This window comes from Rhineura floridana, chromosome 16 (assembly GCF_030035675.1).
Source record: "Rhineura floridana isolate rRhiFlo1 chromosome 16, rRhiFlo1.hap2, whole genome shotgun sequence".
In the NCBI taxonomy this organism is placed as follows: domain Eukaryota; kingdom Metazoa; phylum Chordata; class Lepidosauria; order Squamata; family Rhineuridae; genus Rhineura; species Rhineura floridana.
The window spans coordinates 9,923,126-9,937,259 of record NC_084495.1 but is presented as its reverse complement, the minus strand read 5'-3'; positions in this window follow the sequence as shown (position 1 = coordinate 9,937,259).

Genomic DNA, 14,134 nt, shown 5'->3' with positions numbered 1-14,134 from the left:
TCCCGAGAACTGCTATTAACCATGAAAGGGAGAAATTGCAGGCTTCATTGCAGATTGTGCTTCTCAGTCTTCTACTGTGTACTGCAAAACTGAGAGAGTCAAGAAAGAGAGGGCCTTTTCAGTAGTGGCCCCATACTTGGGCAATTCCTTCACCAGGGAGAAATGTACAAGCCCTATTCTATGTTTTTTAAACAGATCAGGAAAGCCGTTTTACTGTGTGGTGCCCTGTGTTGTTCTAACTGTTTCTGTTTTAATGTTATGATTATTTTTTAGTTTGTTTTATTGATATCTGGTGTTATTACAGTTTTGATGTTAGCTGTCTTGGAGGCAGGAGAGCTTGCTGTGGAAAGCAGCATATAAATCTTTGAAATAAACATTTTGAAAAGCTACTACCACATCAGGGACAGAAGCCAAGTCCTGGTTTTGCTGACTGGCTCTCCTGTGGCTAGAATCCCTTCATAAATCCCCTTTCCTGTTTTATGGGTCATTGACTGTAATGTTTTTGGGAGGTAAGATTTAACTTCATGGTTTTAGTGCCTTTTAATCGTATGGAAAGTTTTAAGCGATTTGTGTGAACTGCTAAGATAGCCTTTTCTGTGTGTGCGTGCGGTAGGGAATGGCATATAAATCAGGAGCTAGGAACCTGTTTCAGCCCAAGAGCTGCATTCTCCTCTGGGCAACCTTATGAGGGCCATATGTGAGTGGTGGGCGGGGCTAGAGGCAGAAGGTGCAACACCAAATGTAAATTTGGTTCAAGGACATGATGGCCAAGCAAAAGCATTCAGGATGCAAAGCAGGGCCTGTGAGGGATGTGGCCTGGGAAGAGTTCCAAAAGCCAGATAGAGAGTTCCGGAGGGCCACATTCATTCCTCGAGCCTGAGGTTCCCCACCGCTGGTATAAATGAACCAAATGTATAAAACAAATACTGCATCTAGCGGGTCTGAAACTGGTTTGAAAAACAGAACAAAGTTCCACTCTCCTTTACAGAATACAAAAAAAAAGACAAGAGTTGTGGTAAAATAATCAACTGTGTGTTTACAATATTCTGCAAGATAAAATATATGCTACATATAACTATTAACAGTGCATGTCTATTTCCTGTTTATAGGCCAATGGCAATTAAAAGAGAGTCCTCCTTAGATGAATTGGTCATTTCAAGAAAGTCCTCTTCAGTGGCCAAACATTGGTAATCTAACACAAAAAAAACCTACAGATAATAGCAATTAACACCTCAAATGCAGAGGGGGGCGGCGGATCACTTTAAAAACATTTATGTAATCTTAGCACTCACCCGTAGGCTTCAGTATAAAAATGCCATAACCTTTGTAGGTATAAAACTTGTGCAAATGCAAGATATGTAAATCTTGCACAGGATATGAAAAAGATAAATTCTTAGAATTGAAAAAAGAACGTACACCAAGATACAAAGCCAATCTTACTCAAGGTGAGATATTACATAGCCATTAGTTTCTAGTTCCAATATAGACATCTGAACGAGGAGGATTAATTTTCAAAAACCATTAAGAAGCCATGAGGTAGCATAGCTGCAGGCCCTTACTATTGTTATGAAAGCTTTATCAGTCACAAGTTATTTATTTATTTATAGAATTTATTAGTCGCCCATCTGGCTGGCTGTCCAGCCACTCTGGGTGACATACAACATAGGCATATAATACCTAGACATTGAAAATCTAAAAATATGAAGATAAAATCTAGCCCACCCCAAAAGCCTGCCTGAAGTTAGCACTAGTGGAGACTGGTAGCACCTATGAATGAATCCTCTCCGGGTGTTTGTCCAGATTTTCAAAGAGTTGTCCAAGGTGCTGTACTGGGTTCATTACCTTGGACAGCTCCTTGAAAATTCAGACTAACACCTGGAGCAGATTCACTGCTCCATTGACATAGGAACCGCCAGTCTCTGCTGGTTAACATAGCTGACAGTTAATTGTGAATACAATGGAAAATCCCCCCACAGCTGTAAAACATCTGTAAAAGTAGGGCGGAAGGCAGTGGTGGCCAGTGCCCATTGGGATGGGTAGGGCTAAAGGCAAAGATGCCCACAGTAAGTGAAGCTACAGCCAATGACAGGCAGAGGCAAGCAATTCTAATTTTGTCCTCTTCCTCTGGGATCCCTGCTGAGTTCTACAAGGGGCAAGACTGAGGCTAAGGCGCCCACAGGCATGTAAGTAAAAAGGCAGGTGGGTGGGAGCTAGCTGAGGTTAGTGGAGCACTGACTCATTCACCCTCATGGGCCAGCCTCCACTGAAGGATCTGTGAGTTTCACTTCTGTCCATTTCTGATTTTTCCAGTCTTAAATTCGGTTCCTCACATTTCTGCAGTAATTTGCTATTTAAAAAAAAAAAAAGCTCATGAAATTTTTTCAGAGTTTTAGTGCACATTTCTCCTAATAAACATTTCTGAATGTCGTTTTGACTGATGTACACATTTTTGCAAGCAATTTGTCCTAATATATTGCATATTTGTTATTTTCACCAATATATTTATTTTTATGCACACTTTCCCCTAATATATGCAATTGTGTAAACATTCTGTGGTGGGAGGACTGATTCACAAAATCCGTATACATGCGAATTTCGAAGGACGGCTGGGTTTCGGTTCTCACATTGTTTCGGAAAGTGCGAATTGTATAGATTTGGCTTTAAATGGGTACTGAATTTAATTTTTCTGCCAAATCTGGGTAAAGGTTAACTGCTTCTGTGATATTTGCCTACTAAATATAGAAACAAATATTAACAACTCCATAATTCAATTATCCACAATGGCCAATGATTAAAATAACTGACAACTCATCACTATACACATATAAAACAATTCACTATTAACTATAATACAGGAGACCAGTTCCATGCATAATTCAATCCACCTGACGTCAAGGTCTTCAGGGTGAAAATCCAAAACAGTTGTCTCCTTCTTAATTTGTTCTCAAGTTGCTTTCCTGATCCTGTGACCTTCTAGGGTCCAAAACCTCAAGTCCTTCTCAGTATGTCCATATTCAGTAAAGTGCTTCACCATAGGGGCATGCGTAATTCCTTATGCAGTTTTTATGTTCACATATTCTCATTTTTTTTATCTGGTGGTCATCCCCACCTACATGAGATTATATGACCACTGAGCCACATATACGATCCCTTTAGTGTTACAGTTGTAAAAATCTTGCTGACATATTCCTTAAGCTGTACACAATTTTCATGGACACTTTCCGTGTGGTCATGTGGTTACATGACCTCCTTATGTAGAATCAAGACTTTGGTATTATCATTGCCTCCCAACTTCTTGAAAGATTCCACCAATGCTGCCTCTGGATGATTCTGCAAATTACTTGGGAAGATAGGCAGACTAATGTTAGTGTATTGGAAGAAGCAAAGACCACCAGTGTTGAAACAATGATCCTCCAACATCAACTTCGCTGGTCCGGCCATGTTGTTCGAATGCCTGATCACCGTCTTCCAAAGCAGCCACTTTACTCCCAATTTAAGGATGGAAAATGGAATATCGGTGGACAGCAAAAGGGGTTTAAAGATGTTCTCAAAGCTAATCTAAAAAAATGTAACATAAGCATCGAGAACTGGGAAGCCTTGGCCCATGAGCATCCCAATTGGAGGTCGGCCATTATCAAAGGTGCTATGGACTTTGAAGAAGCACGAGTGCAGGGCGAAAGGGACAAATGAGCTAAGCGGAAGGCACGTCAAGCAAATCCTCATCGTGACCATCTTCCATCTGGAAACTTATCTCCTCACTGTGGGAGGCTGTGTGGATCCAGAATTGGCCTCCACCGTCACTTACGGACCCACTGTTAAAGACCTTACCCTGGAAGACAATCTTACTCAGCCACAAGTGATCGCCAATGAATGAATGATCATTGCTCTTTCTAAGATTACTATGTACTAATAAATCATTCAGGTTTGTCCCAGCATGGCCATTGGGTGAGGATGGTGGAGGTTCATCAACATCTGGAGGGCCGCAGGTTCCCCATTCCTGCTAAAGCAAAGGACAAGATGGTGCCCCCATTCCACATACAGAAGCCAGATGGACTGGCAGTTGAATCCTACTTCAACACTACACTGGAACACAGGAACGCAGGGAGCTTCCTTCTACTGGGTCTGACCATTAGTCAATCCAGCTTTGTATTGTCTATGCTGACTGGCAGCAGCTCTCCAGGTTTTCAGACAGGGAGTCTCTACCAGTCCTACTTGCCTTGCCAGAGATTGAACCAAGGACTTTCTGCATGCAAAGCAAGTGCTCCACCTTTGAGCTATGGCCCGATAGTTTTCCCCACTGCACCTGAGGCCAGACGACGACGATGATGATGATGATATGGGTGCAGGACAGGCATCATGGCATGCACAACTCTCTTTCTCCTGCAACAAAAGGGGGCTCAGGAGGAAGACCAGAGAGGCTGCCACCACAATTCCCAGGTTCTGCCACCTGAGGTGGTCACTTCACTCTGGTCTGGGAGAATGGGATACTGGACTAGATGGGCCATTGGCCTGATCCAGCAGGGCTCTCCTTATGTCTAAAGTGCCACACTAACTAAGCCTTTGCAGATTGTGGCCTGATTGTCTGTTTTAATGTATTTGAAAAGGAGCTGGGGGAGGGAGGCTGAATTAGATTGGGTCCAAGGCACTAGAGAGAGTGGAGCATAACCCTTTCCCCTATGCCAGAAATATGGGACATTTGGCAATCCAGATGTAGTTTAACTTCAGCTCCCATCATCCCATGTTGTTGGCCATGCAGAGTGAGACTGATGAGAGCTGGAGTCCAACAACAACTGGAGGGCCCTAAGCTCTCCATCCCTCCCCTCTGCCATTTTCTCAGTCCAAAATCCTCACCCTCTTCCAAGTTGTTATTTGCCTTGTAAGGAAAAAAAAAATTCAGGCACCTGTATGGTCCCCCTAATAGAGCTTAGAGGCTCTCTGTGTGTGTGCGTGTGCATGTGTTAGACAGATTTTTGCAAAGCTGACATCAAATGTGATTTAGACAGGAGGTCAGGATAAATGGAAGTCGAGGCCCCTGGGGATTCTAGTGTAGCAACTCAGAAAGCCAGTTTTATTTCCTGTTCTTGGAGTGCTTTTGTTATTTATTTACTAGAGCTGCGATGGCAGCTTTGATAAAAAGGTAAATCACACTTATACATATGAAAAATTGTCAGGAAAACATGAGTGGGAAGTGATAATTCTGTTGCAGACTTTGCCACCAAGTTTTGCTTCTCCAGTTCTATAAGTAGCAAAGCACCATGCTCAAGAAGCTTCACTTCACATGATCACATCACCACCTGTGGCATATTTACACCTGTGTGCATTACAACTTTCATCCCCCCCCCCCAAAAAAAGATATGATGGTTGAAATGTTTTTACTTCAAGCTGGGAAATGACATCATAAGGAAAATGCCAGATTTAATTCCCATGGCTCAGGGGTCGAAATCACACATTACATCCCTTTGACAACAGGAGCAGAGGTTCAGACTTGAAATGTAGAATAATGCCTTGAATGAGCACACCAACTTTTGTTATGATATCTCAGTCTTCAGCAGATATTACTATAGTTGTTGCTGAGACCACATTCGCACCATACATTTATTCCACTATTATTCCACTTTAAACAGTCATGGCTTCCCCCAAAGACTCCTGGAAAGTGTAGTTTGTGAAGGGTGCTGAGAGTTGCAAGGAGAGGCCCTATTCCCCTCACAGAGCTACGATCCCCAGAGTTCTGTGGGAAGAGGGGCTGACTGTTAAAAAGCTCAGGGCAGAAATGGAGAGGGAGGGTGGAAGGTGCGTGGCATGCTGCAGTCCAGCTGTGCTGGTCTCAAGGGTGGAGGTGGGGAGAGAAAGAGCAAAAAAGGCAAAGGGCAGGCGGCACCCTGCGTGACCTAGGGAGCCGCTTTAGGGGAGGCCTCAGTGTTGCTACTGTGAGGCTTTCCTTTCCTCCAGCCTATGTGCTGGGGGGGGGAGGAAGGTGGGTGAGACTGAGTGGAGAGGGATGAGGTGCCTTAGCAATATGAAGCAAGGGGAGGGGGAATGCCTGGGTGACATGGAGCAAGGGGAGGTGCCTTGGTAACCTGGAGCAAAGAAAGGGGGAGAGGTCGGCACATGAAGCATGCAGGGTGAAGTCCCTAGTATGTGTGTATGAATGAATGTATGTATTATGTGTGTACACACACACACACAAACAATAACAGTTTCATGGGAACTAAGCAATACATAAATGAAATCAGTAGCACCCAGTGGGGCTGGATGTGTGGGTGGGGCTGCAGTACTTTCTTGGCTTCCTAAAGTTGCATGTTGCTGCCAGCTATCGAGAGGGGGAGGGCCAAGGCTGTGTTTATCTCCCTCTGTAGAATGCGGTGAGGCAGTAGAGCCAGCCCGACACTCCTAGTGCTGCACCCGCACCATGCCTAGTGACCCACTGCCTTGCCCCTCTCCCTCTGAGTACCCAGCAGCCATGCACAGCGCTGGGAAGTCAGGAGAGCGATGCAGCCCCACCGCACAACTCTGCCAGCCACTACTGCATGAAATGAAATGAAATAAACCTCTTCTGCCTGCTCTCCCTTAGGTTGTCACTTCAAGACCTGCTGTGGGCTTGAATCCTGAGAGTTTATCCCCTGTACACATGGGGGAGGAGTCAAATGATGCTGTGGTGGAAGTCATATGATCAACGTACTTATGGTTCCTGAGGCAATAAGAGCCATGGAAGGATGCAGCCCCAAATGACTTATATGCAGCAGCACATCATGCGTAGCCCACCCTGTTGTGTCAGTTATCAAAGAGTCCTACTACCAAGGGACTGACTTGGGACAGATGAACAGTCAGGCTTCTTTGCAAGGCATGTATTGCTAAGCCAAAGCAGGATGGCAGAATAACAGAGAGAGAGTCATTAGTATTCTTGTTTGCCAAACAAGACAATTTAAGTATGACTAATGCTGCACTTGATGATATAACTGGCATAAGCGGTTAGGGCTTGCTGCCAGTCCCAAATGTTCAAAACTCATGTCAGGCTTGAAAAATCTTAAAACTAAGTTTGTTTTTTAAAAAAGAAAAGATGAATAACAAAAGAAAAGTGGGCTCAACGGCACCTTTTTGAACCACTAGCATATGTGGAATTCAATGTTTTTTTCTCTTAACCATAAGGACCAGCATCTTATTGAATCCTATATATTATATGATTCAGAAAATGGATTCAACACAGGCACACAAGATGCAGCAGTGGGCTGCCAGCATGCTGCTGCACTTGTGAATATATACATTCAGGTTTAGTGGCACTCATCATATTTTTGGAGCTACACAACCCCTGACTGAAAACTGCACACTTGGCCCTGAAGGCTGGATGTCCAGAACTAGCCCCAGTATGTGCATGTGCAACACCGTTTCGTGCATGCTGTTCCCAGTGAAGCCTCCTTCCTCGTGCACATCTGCATGGAGCCACAGCCATGTACCTCTATGTCTGCACAGGATGCAGCTTTTTGCACAAATGAATGTAATATGTGCCATCAAGAGAGGCACACAACTGCCTAGCCATGGGCTGATGCAGCTGGAAGTCAACACAAGCTGGGCTTTTTCAACACCTGCCACAGGTTGAGTCAGTTGCATGAATTGGCATTTATACTAGGATTGGGGGTGCTAGTCAAATATTGTTAATGGGTTGCATAATATTCTCAGCAAAGATCATCTGTGAAGCCAAGAAATGCTCTTGTATGCATGACTATCCTACCCTTTCAAACAGCTAGCTAACAGCAATGGCTGGATGAAGACCTTGTGCTTCCCAACCAAACAGAAGGTCGACTCATGCACACATAGACATACACACACACCTCATTTAGGAACAGATGTCCTCTGCTGCTCAGTGGCCAACTCCAGAACTCTTCTGCCCCCACATCTCCAAAGTAAGCCACATGCCCTAGCTTCTTTCACTGATAATCTATGGTTAAGGGATGTAGCTCAATGGTAGTGCATGTGATTTAAGTGCAGAAGGTCCCAGGTTCAATCTCCACTATCTCCAGTAAGGTCCCTGTCTGAAACCCCAGAGAGCTAATGCTAGCCACTGAAGATAATATTAAGTTAGATGAACCAATTTGTATCTCCGTGCATTTTTGTTTACATATGACTTGTTTTTGTGGTTCTTAGTTCTTTTACTTCAACACATTGTTTAGACATCTTACTTAACATGTGGAATTATTATTATTAGTAGTAGTAGTAGTGTTTGGTTTTGAATGCAGAATTTGAATTTCTTACATTGTTCGCCTTTTTGTTAGGATTTATAAACTGCTTAGATTTCAAATGAAATATGAAGTGATATATAAAAATGGGCATATCTGTCAATTTCCATCTGTCAATCTTCCTCATTTTTCCAATCTGAAGTTCAGTACTCCACATTTCCATATCAGTCTGAGGCTTTTTTTAAAGGAAATTCTTATGAAAATTCATTGGCATTTTAATGTGATTTTCGCCTAAGTTTGCATGCAAATTCCCCTAATGTAATGCATTTTTATATGCCAGTTTCAGAAATATATGCAGTTTTGTACAGATCACTTGCCCAGAGACCTGCACTGCAAAATTTGGAGAAGTGCACATTTTGAAGAGTGGCTGCGTTTCATTTCTCATGTGGTTTCGGAAAGTGCAAGTCAGGTAGATTTGCTTTTTAAATGCAAACTGAATTGAATCTCTCCCCTATCCCTTGTGGTCTATAAATTAAACTAATAAATAAAAGTAAGAAAAGCCAATGATCAAATGGTGGTTTCTTTAAAAAAAAAAAAAAAGATGGGGTTAAAAAATGCCATGGGCCAAATGTCAACCCTATTTATGTGAATGTGCAGAAGTTAGCAGAATGTGGGTTTCAGTTGCCTCAGTGTGTCTCCTGCTCTCCCATTCCTGGTTTTTGCTAGTCTCCTGCAAGCTGGTGCATATCAGCAAGGGCTGCTTGTGTGTTTAATATGGATAACGTGTCATGTTTATGTCAGAGTGCTGGCAGTTAATGATGCTCCAGATAATGGTGCTTTATTTAAAAGCCTACCAACAAAATCATGTGGGACTGGAGGGCATTTTGCAAAGCATAACTGACAGGAAAACTGGTGCTCTTTAACTGTCAGAAAATGGATTCTAACTCTTATTTATTGTCCCTTGCTGGCTTTAGGGCTTTCCCCCCTACTTCAGGTTGGAAACCAGATTGCATCCCCACCAAACTCATCTACATTTCTCCTTCATAACATGCAGTGCCACAAGGACTGCAGGTCATTGATGTAAGCAAACACTATCTGCAAGGGAACGGCAATTCATCATTTTGTACAGTCAAAAAGGCATCTTCCTGGCAAGGGCGCACCACAAAAGGATGACTGAATTCCATTAAGGATTATTTTTAAACCTACCAATAAAAATACCCATTTGCTGGACGGGATTGCTTTGGAAGTAGTCGAGGAAATTGTGTTTGTGTGGTAGGATACCACAGAGGGTGGCCACTGACACACCACTGGGGAAAAAAAAAAGAAATCACATCCCCAGAAGAGGAAGATAAAAAAGAGTGCAGATTTGCATAACATTTGCATATGCTAACATGCATAGCTGCAAATGTATAATTAACCCATTATAATGAATACATTAATAAATGTAACTATTACACTGATAAATGTATAATTACTGTAATTTAAATATAAATAGACCTTACCGCCGCAGCAGAAAAGACTGTGACCAGGTGGCCTTTCTGCCTCCTCAGTCTGCTGTCCAGGTGCTTTGGCTGGGCAACTGGAAGGCCCCTCCTGGTCTCCCTTGTTAGGGTTCTTATTTCTAAACTGGACTTGCACCAGATAGCCCTTCATACAGAAGTTGCTTTCAAGTAGAAGAATGTCCTTTGCAAAGTAGGGCGCATGGTCACCCTAATGCCACATCAAAACATTGTGTGCCTGTAGTAAAATGCCTTTTCCTCCAAGGAAAATAATTGAAAATGTTCCACTTGATTCCACTAGATTTCCAGAAGTGGCTTTTACACCTTGTGAAAGATCACATTAAACATAAAAATTACCATGTAAGAAATGACAGGAAAATGGAATAAAGTGCCATCTGAATTCAGCCTGAGTGGTTTAATGGTCCATCTCTCCTCCCATTGGACTCCATTCCTGATCTTTGTGTGTGTAACACAAAGATCTGAAGGGAATGGAGGGGTCAACTGATCCCTTACTGTGTTCAACAAGTCAAAGGAACAGACAGTTCTCCCAGCGGTCAGTATTGATTCTCACAGTCATTGCAGAACTAATGAGGACAGGAACGGATCTCACAAATACTTCTGATATCACCAGTGAGGTTAGGGTTGCTGGCTCACATTTGCCCTTAACCTTTTCAAGAGTGTGACAATGTCTCAAAGCCACATTGAAGCCTGCAACAAGGTAAGACCCATCCAGTTACCCTGGGAGCAAGATTTCTGGTTTATTGTTATTTTAAAAGAAACAACTTTCCTTTGTTCTTTATCAACCTGTAAAGAGAACATTTTCTGTGCTGTGTGGAACGATTACTAGAACTGGCTTCTCCATAGGAAAGGGCCCCCAAGCTTGCTTGCTTATCTGTTTATTTCATTTATATGCCACCTTTTCCTCCAAGGAGCTCAAGGTGGTGTACATAGTTCTCCACTCCCCATATTATCCTAACAACAAACCTGTGAGGTAAGTTGTGCTGAGAGACATGACTGGCCCAAGGCCACCCAGTGAACTTCATGGCTGAGTGGGGATTTGAACCCTGGTTTCCCAGGTCATAGTCCAACACTCATAACCACTACACCACACTGGCTTACATATCTTCTAACTATCTTATGATAGCTCCTAACTACTCTGCACAACCTTTCCTGGCTAATGTATATATTCAACAATCCTTAAAGAGATAGTGCACTATTTCCACATCTGCCACTTTAGGGTGGCCATGTGTCCTACTTCACAGAGGACAGTCCTCTATTTGGAGGAATCCTATGTTTCAAGAGCTATCCCATCCAACCCTAGTTTAAAGATCAAGAACCATCGCAAGGGAATGCAGGGGCCTTGAAGTTGCTTATCAAGTTAGTCCTGGGCAGAAGACTGAGTAGGCACACAGGTCACAGGGTCACAGACTTCCCTGCTATTGCTGCGATAGTAATTTCTAAAATTGTGTCTATACGTATGTTACCAAATGCAAATTCTATGCAAGTCTGTGTCCTCCTTTTTGGCAATACATAAATGGCCACCTTATGTCACCTCCATGTTGTCTTATTTATCTGAGATGGGAAAGTGTTGGAGAGAATTATAAAGAATGTCAAAAGAAATGTTAAAGCATCCTGCAAATAATGTCAAAAAGCAGAAACCTCATTCACAGGGGGAAGAAATTTTAAAAAATGAAAGGCAAATTTTAGCACAGATCCTCCCCCCAATATCAACCATCTTGAGTCCTACAATCAGGAGGGGAGGCCCTGTTGGTGGTGTCACCACTGGGTGCTGCCCAGTTGGTGGTGACCCATAACTCTGGCAACTTCTCATTTGTGAAATGCCCTCCCTGGTGAGATGTGTCTGTCTCCCTCATTATTAACATTCATGAGAACATTTAAAACATTCCTATCCACCCAGGCATTTGACGGCTGAAAGAGATTGTTCCCAGCATCCTTGAAATTATTAGCTATGAGAATACGTGACTATTTTTTTTAGAAAAAATTAGATGCTCTTGCTGGTTTTTTAAAGCTGTTCTTATGGGTTTTAAAGGTTTTAAATATTTTTTATTTTATTTTAAATTATATTATACTGCTTTCTTTTTTCAACGCACCTAAGAAGTGAGGATCTTTACCCAAGTCTGTATCTGTACTGGATTTGAAATTGTTTTCACATATAAAATATGTTACGCCTGGGACTTTCTGTGAGTGAAGAAGATATAACCCTTCTCCTAAAGCAGGTGTGGGGAAACTTTGGCCCTTCAGATGTTGATGGACTGCATAAGAACAGCCTGCTAGATCAGGCCAACGGCCCATCTAGTCCAGCATCCTGTTTTCATAGTAGCCAACCAGTTGCCCATGGGAAACCCACAAGCAACTTCCTGCAACACCACCAACCATGACCAGGGTTGATGAGAGTTGTAGTTCAGCAACACCTGGAGGGTGAAAGGCTCCCCACGCCTGCCCTAAAGTGTTTCAAGGCACCTCCTGCTCTCCCTTTGTACGGTTCTTTAAACCAGATGTGGACTGTTCAAATAGAGGAGTCCTTCAAAGAAAGGTCTGTAGAATAGAACCCAAGGCCTCCCTATGTTAAGATCATCCTCTGAGGCCTTTCCTTGGGGGCCCTGTTTTCTGAGAGGAGGGGTGATTAAGAAAAGGGCCTTCTCTGCTTTAGCACCCCCATCTCTGGAAAGCTACAAAGTCATTAAAACAAAAAGAGATTGCAAAGAGCTCCAAAAGGACCTCTTCAAACTGATGAATTGGTGGTAAAATGGCAAATGCAATTTAATGTGAGCAAGTGTAAAGTGAAGCATGTTGGTGCAAAAATGATGCACTTGATTTCACATATACACTCATGGGTTCTGAATTGGCAGTGACTGCCCCAGGAACGAGACCTTGAGGTCATAGTGGATAGCTCGATGAAGATGTCAGCCCAGTGTGTGGCAGTTGTGAAAAAGGCAAATTCCATGCTGGGGTCATTAGCAAAGGTATTGAAAATAAAACCAGAGCTTGGAAGATTACTTTTAAAAAGTAATAAATTACAGTTACAGTTACATGGCCCAAAAAAGTAGTAATTACCATTACAATTGCAATTGCTCTGAAAGTAACTGATTACTTTACTTTTTCTCAAAAGTAATCACTACAATTACATTTCAGTTGCTTTTAAAAAAGCCTACAAGGTGCTGGCCTTGGCTTCTGCACAAGTAGCCTAAAACAACATTAAAAATAAACAAACACATACAGAGGTAGTAGAATAATTATTTTTATCCATAAGATAGCAACAATGGTCTCTCCTCTGTTAAGGGAGGTGGGGAGGGAGGCAGAGGCCACTACTCAGATCTTTGCACGTCAAACCAAGTGCAACCCTCCCCCACTCATCCAGCAAGCACAATCTCTCTCACTTAACCACCTCCCAGACCCTGCCCTGCCACCAACTAAGGGACACTCACTCAAGCAAACATTTTCCCCTGAGATGCAAAAAAGTTAAAATACTGCAAATGGAGCACAGTAGCCAGAAAGGGTGGTGGAGGCCACTTTGTGTGCCAAGTGCAAACACAGTATTCTCTCTCTCTCTCTCTCTCTCTCTCTCACACACACACACACACGTTGTCATTTTCACCTCCACAGTTCTTTATCTCCATTCTGCTGCTGCCTCCTCCTCCTTTATCCATGTTCTTCACCTCCGGATCCTTTTTCCCTCCACTCCATTCTTCACCACCATTATCCATTTTTTAAAATAATTGTTTTCTCCACTCCACCCCGTCTCACTCTCCGCCTCCTCCCTCGTTGCCTCCTACCCATCCACAGAGCATGAGGAAAGAGCAACACTGCACAGAAGCCCAGTTAGAGGCACATGATTTTCATCCACAAATCAGAGGAGCAGAAGACTTCCCCTGCTCCCCTCCCAAGTAATGCCCAAAAGTAATTCTGGAAACGTTACAATTACTCCACAAAAGTAGTAAAATTACTCCTAGTTTTATTACAATCAAAATGTAAAGGAATTACCCACTCGTTACTCAAAAAAGTAATGAATTACAAGTAATTTGTTACTTGTAACTAGTTACTTCCAAGCTCTGAATAAAACTGCTGCTATCATAATGCCATTATACAAATCTATAGTGCGACCACATTTGGAATACTGTGTAGAGCTCTAATCACCTCATCTCAAAAAGGATATTGTAGAGCTGGAAAGGGTTAAAAAAAGGCAACCAAGATGATCAGTGGGATGGAGCAACTCCCCTGTGAGGAAATGATTGAAACATTTAAGGCTTTTTAGTTTAGAGAAAAGGCGAGTAAGAGGTGACATCATCGAAATTTACAAAATTATGTATGGCACGGATAGAGTGGATAGACAGAAGCTTTCCTCCCTCTCTCATAACACTAGAACTCATGGACATGCAATGAAGGTGAATGCTAGGAGATTCAGGACAGATCAAATACATTACTTCTTCATGTAGTGCATAGTGA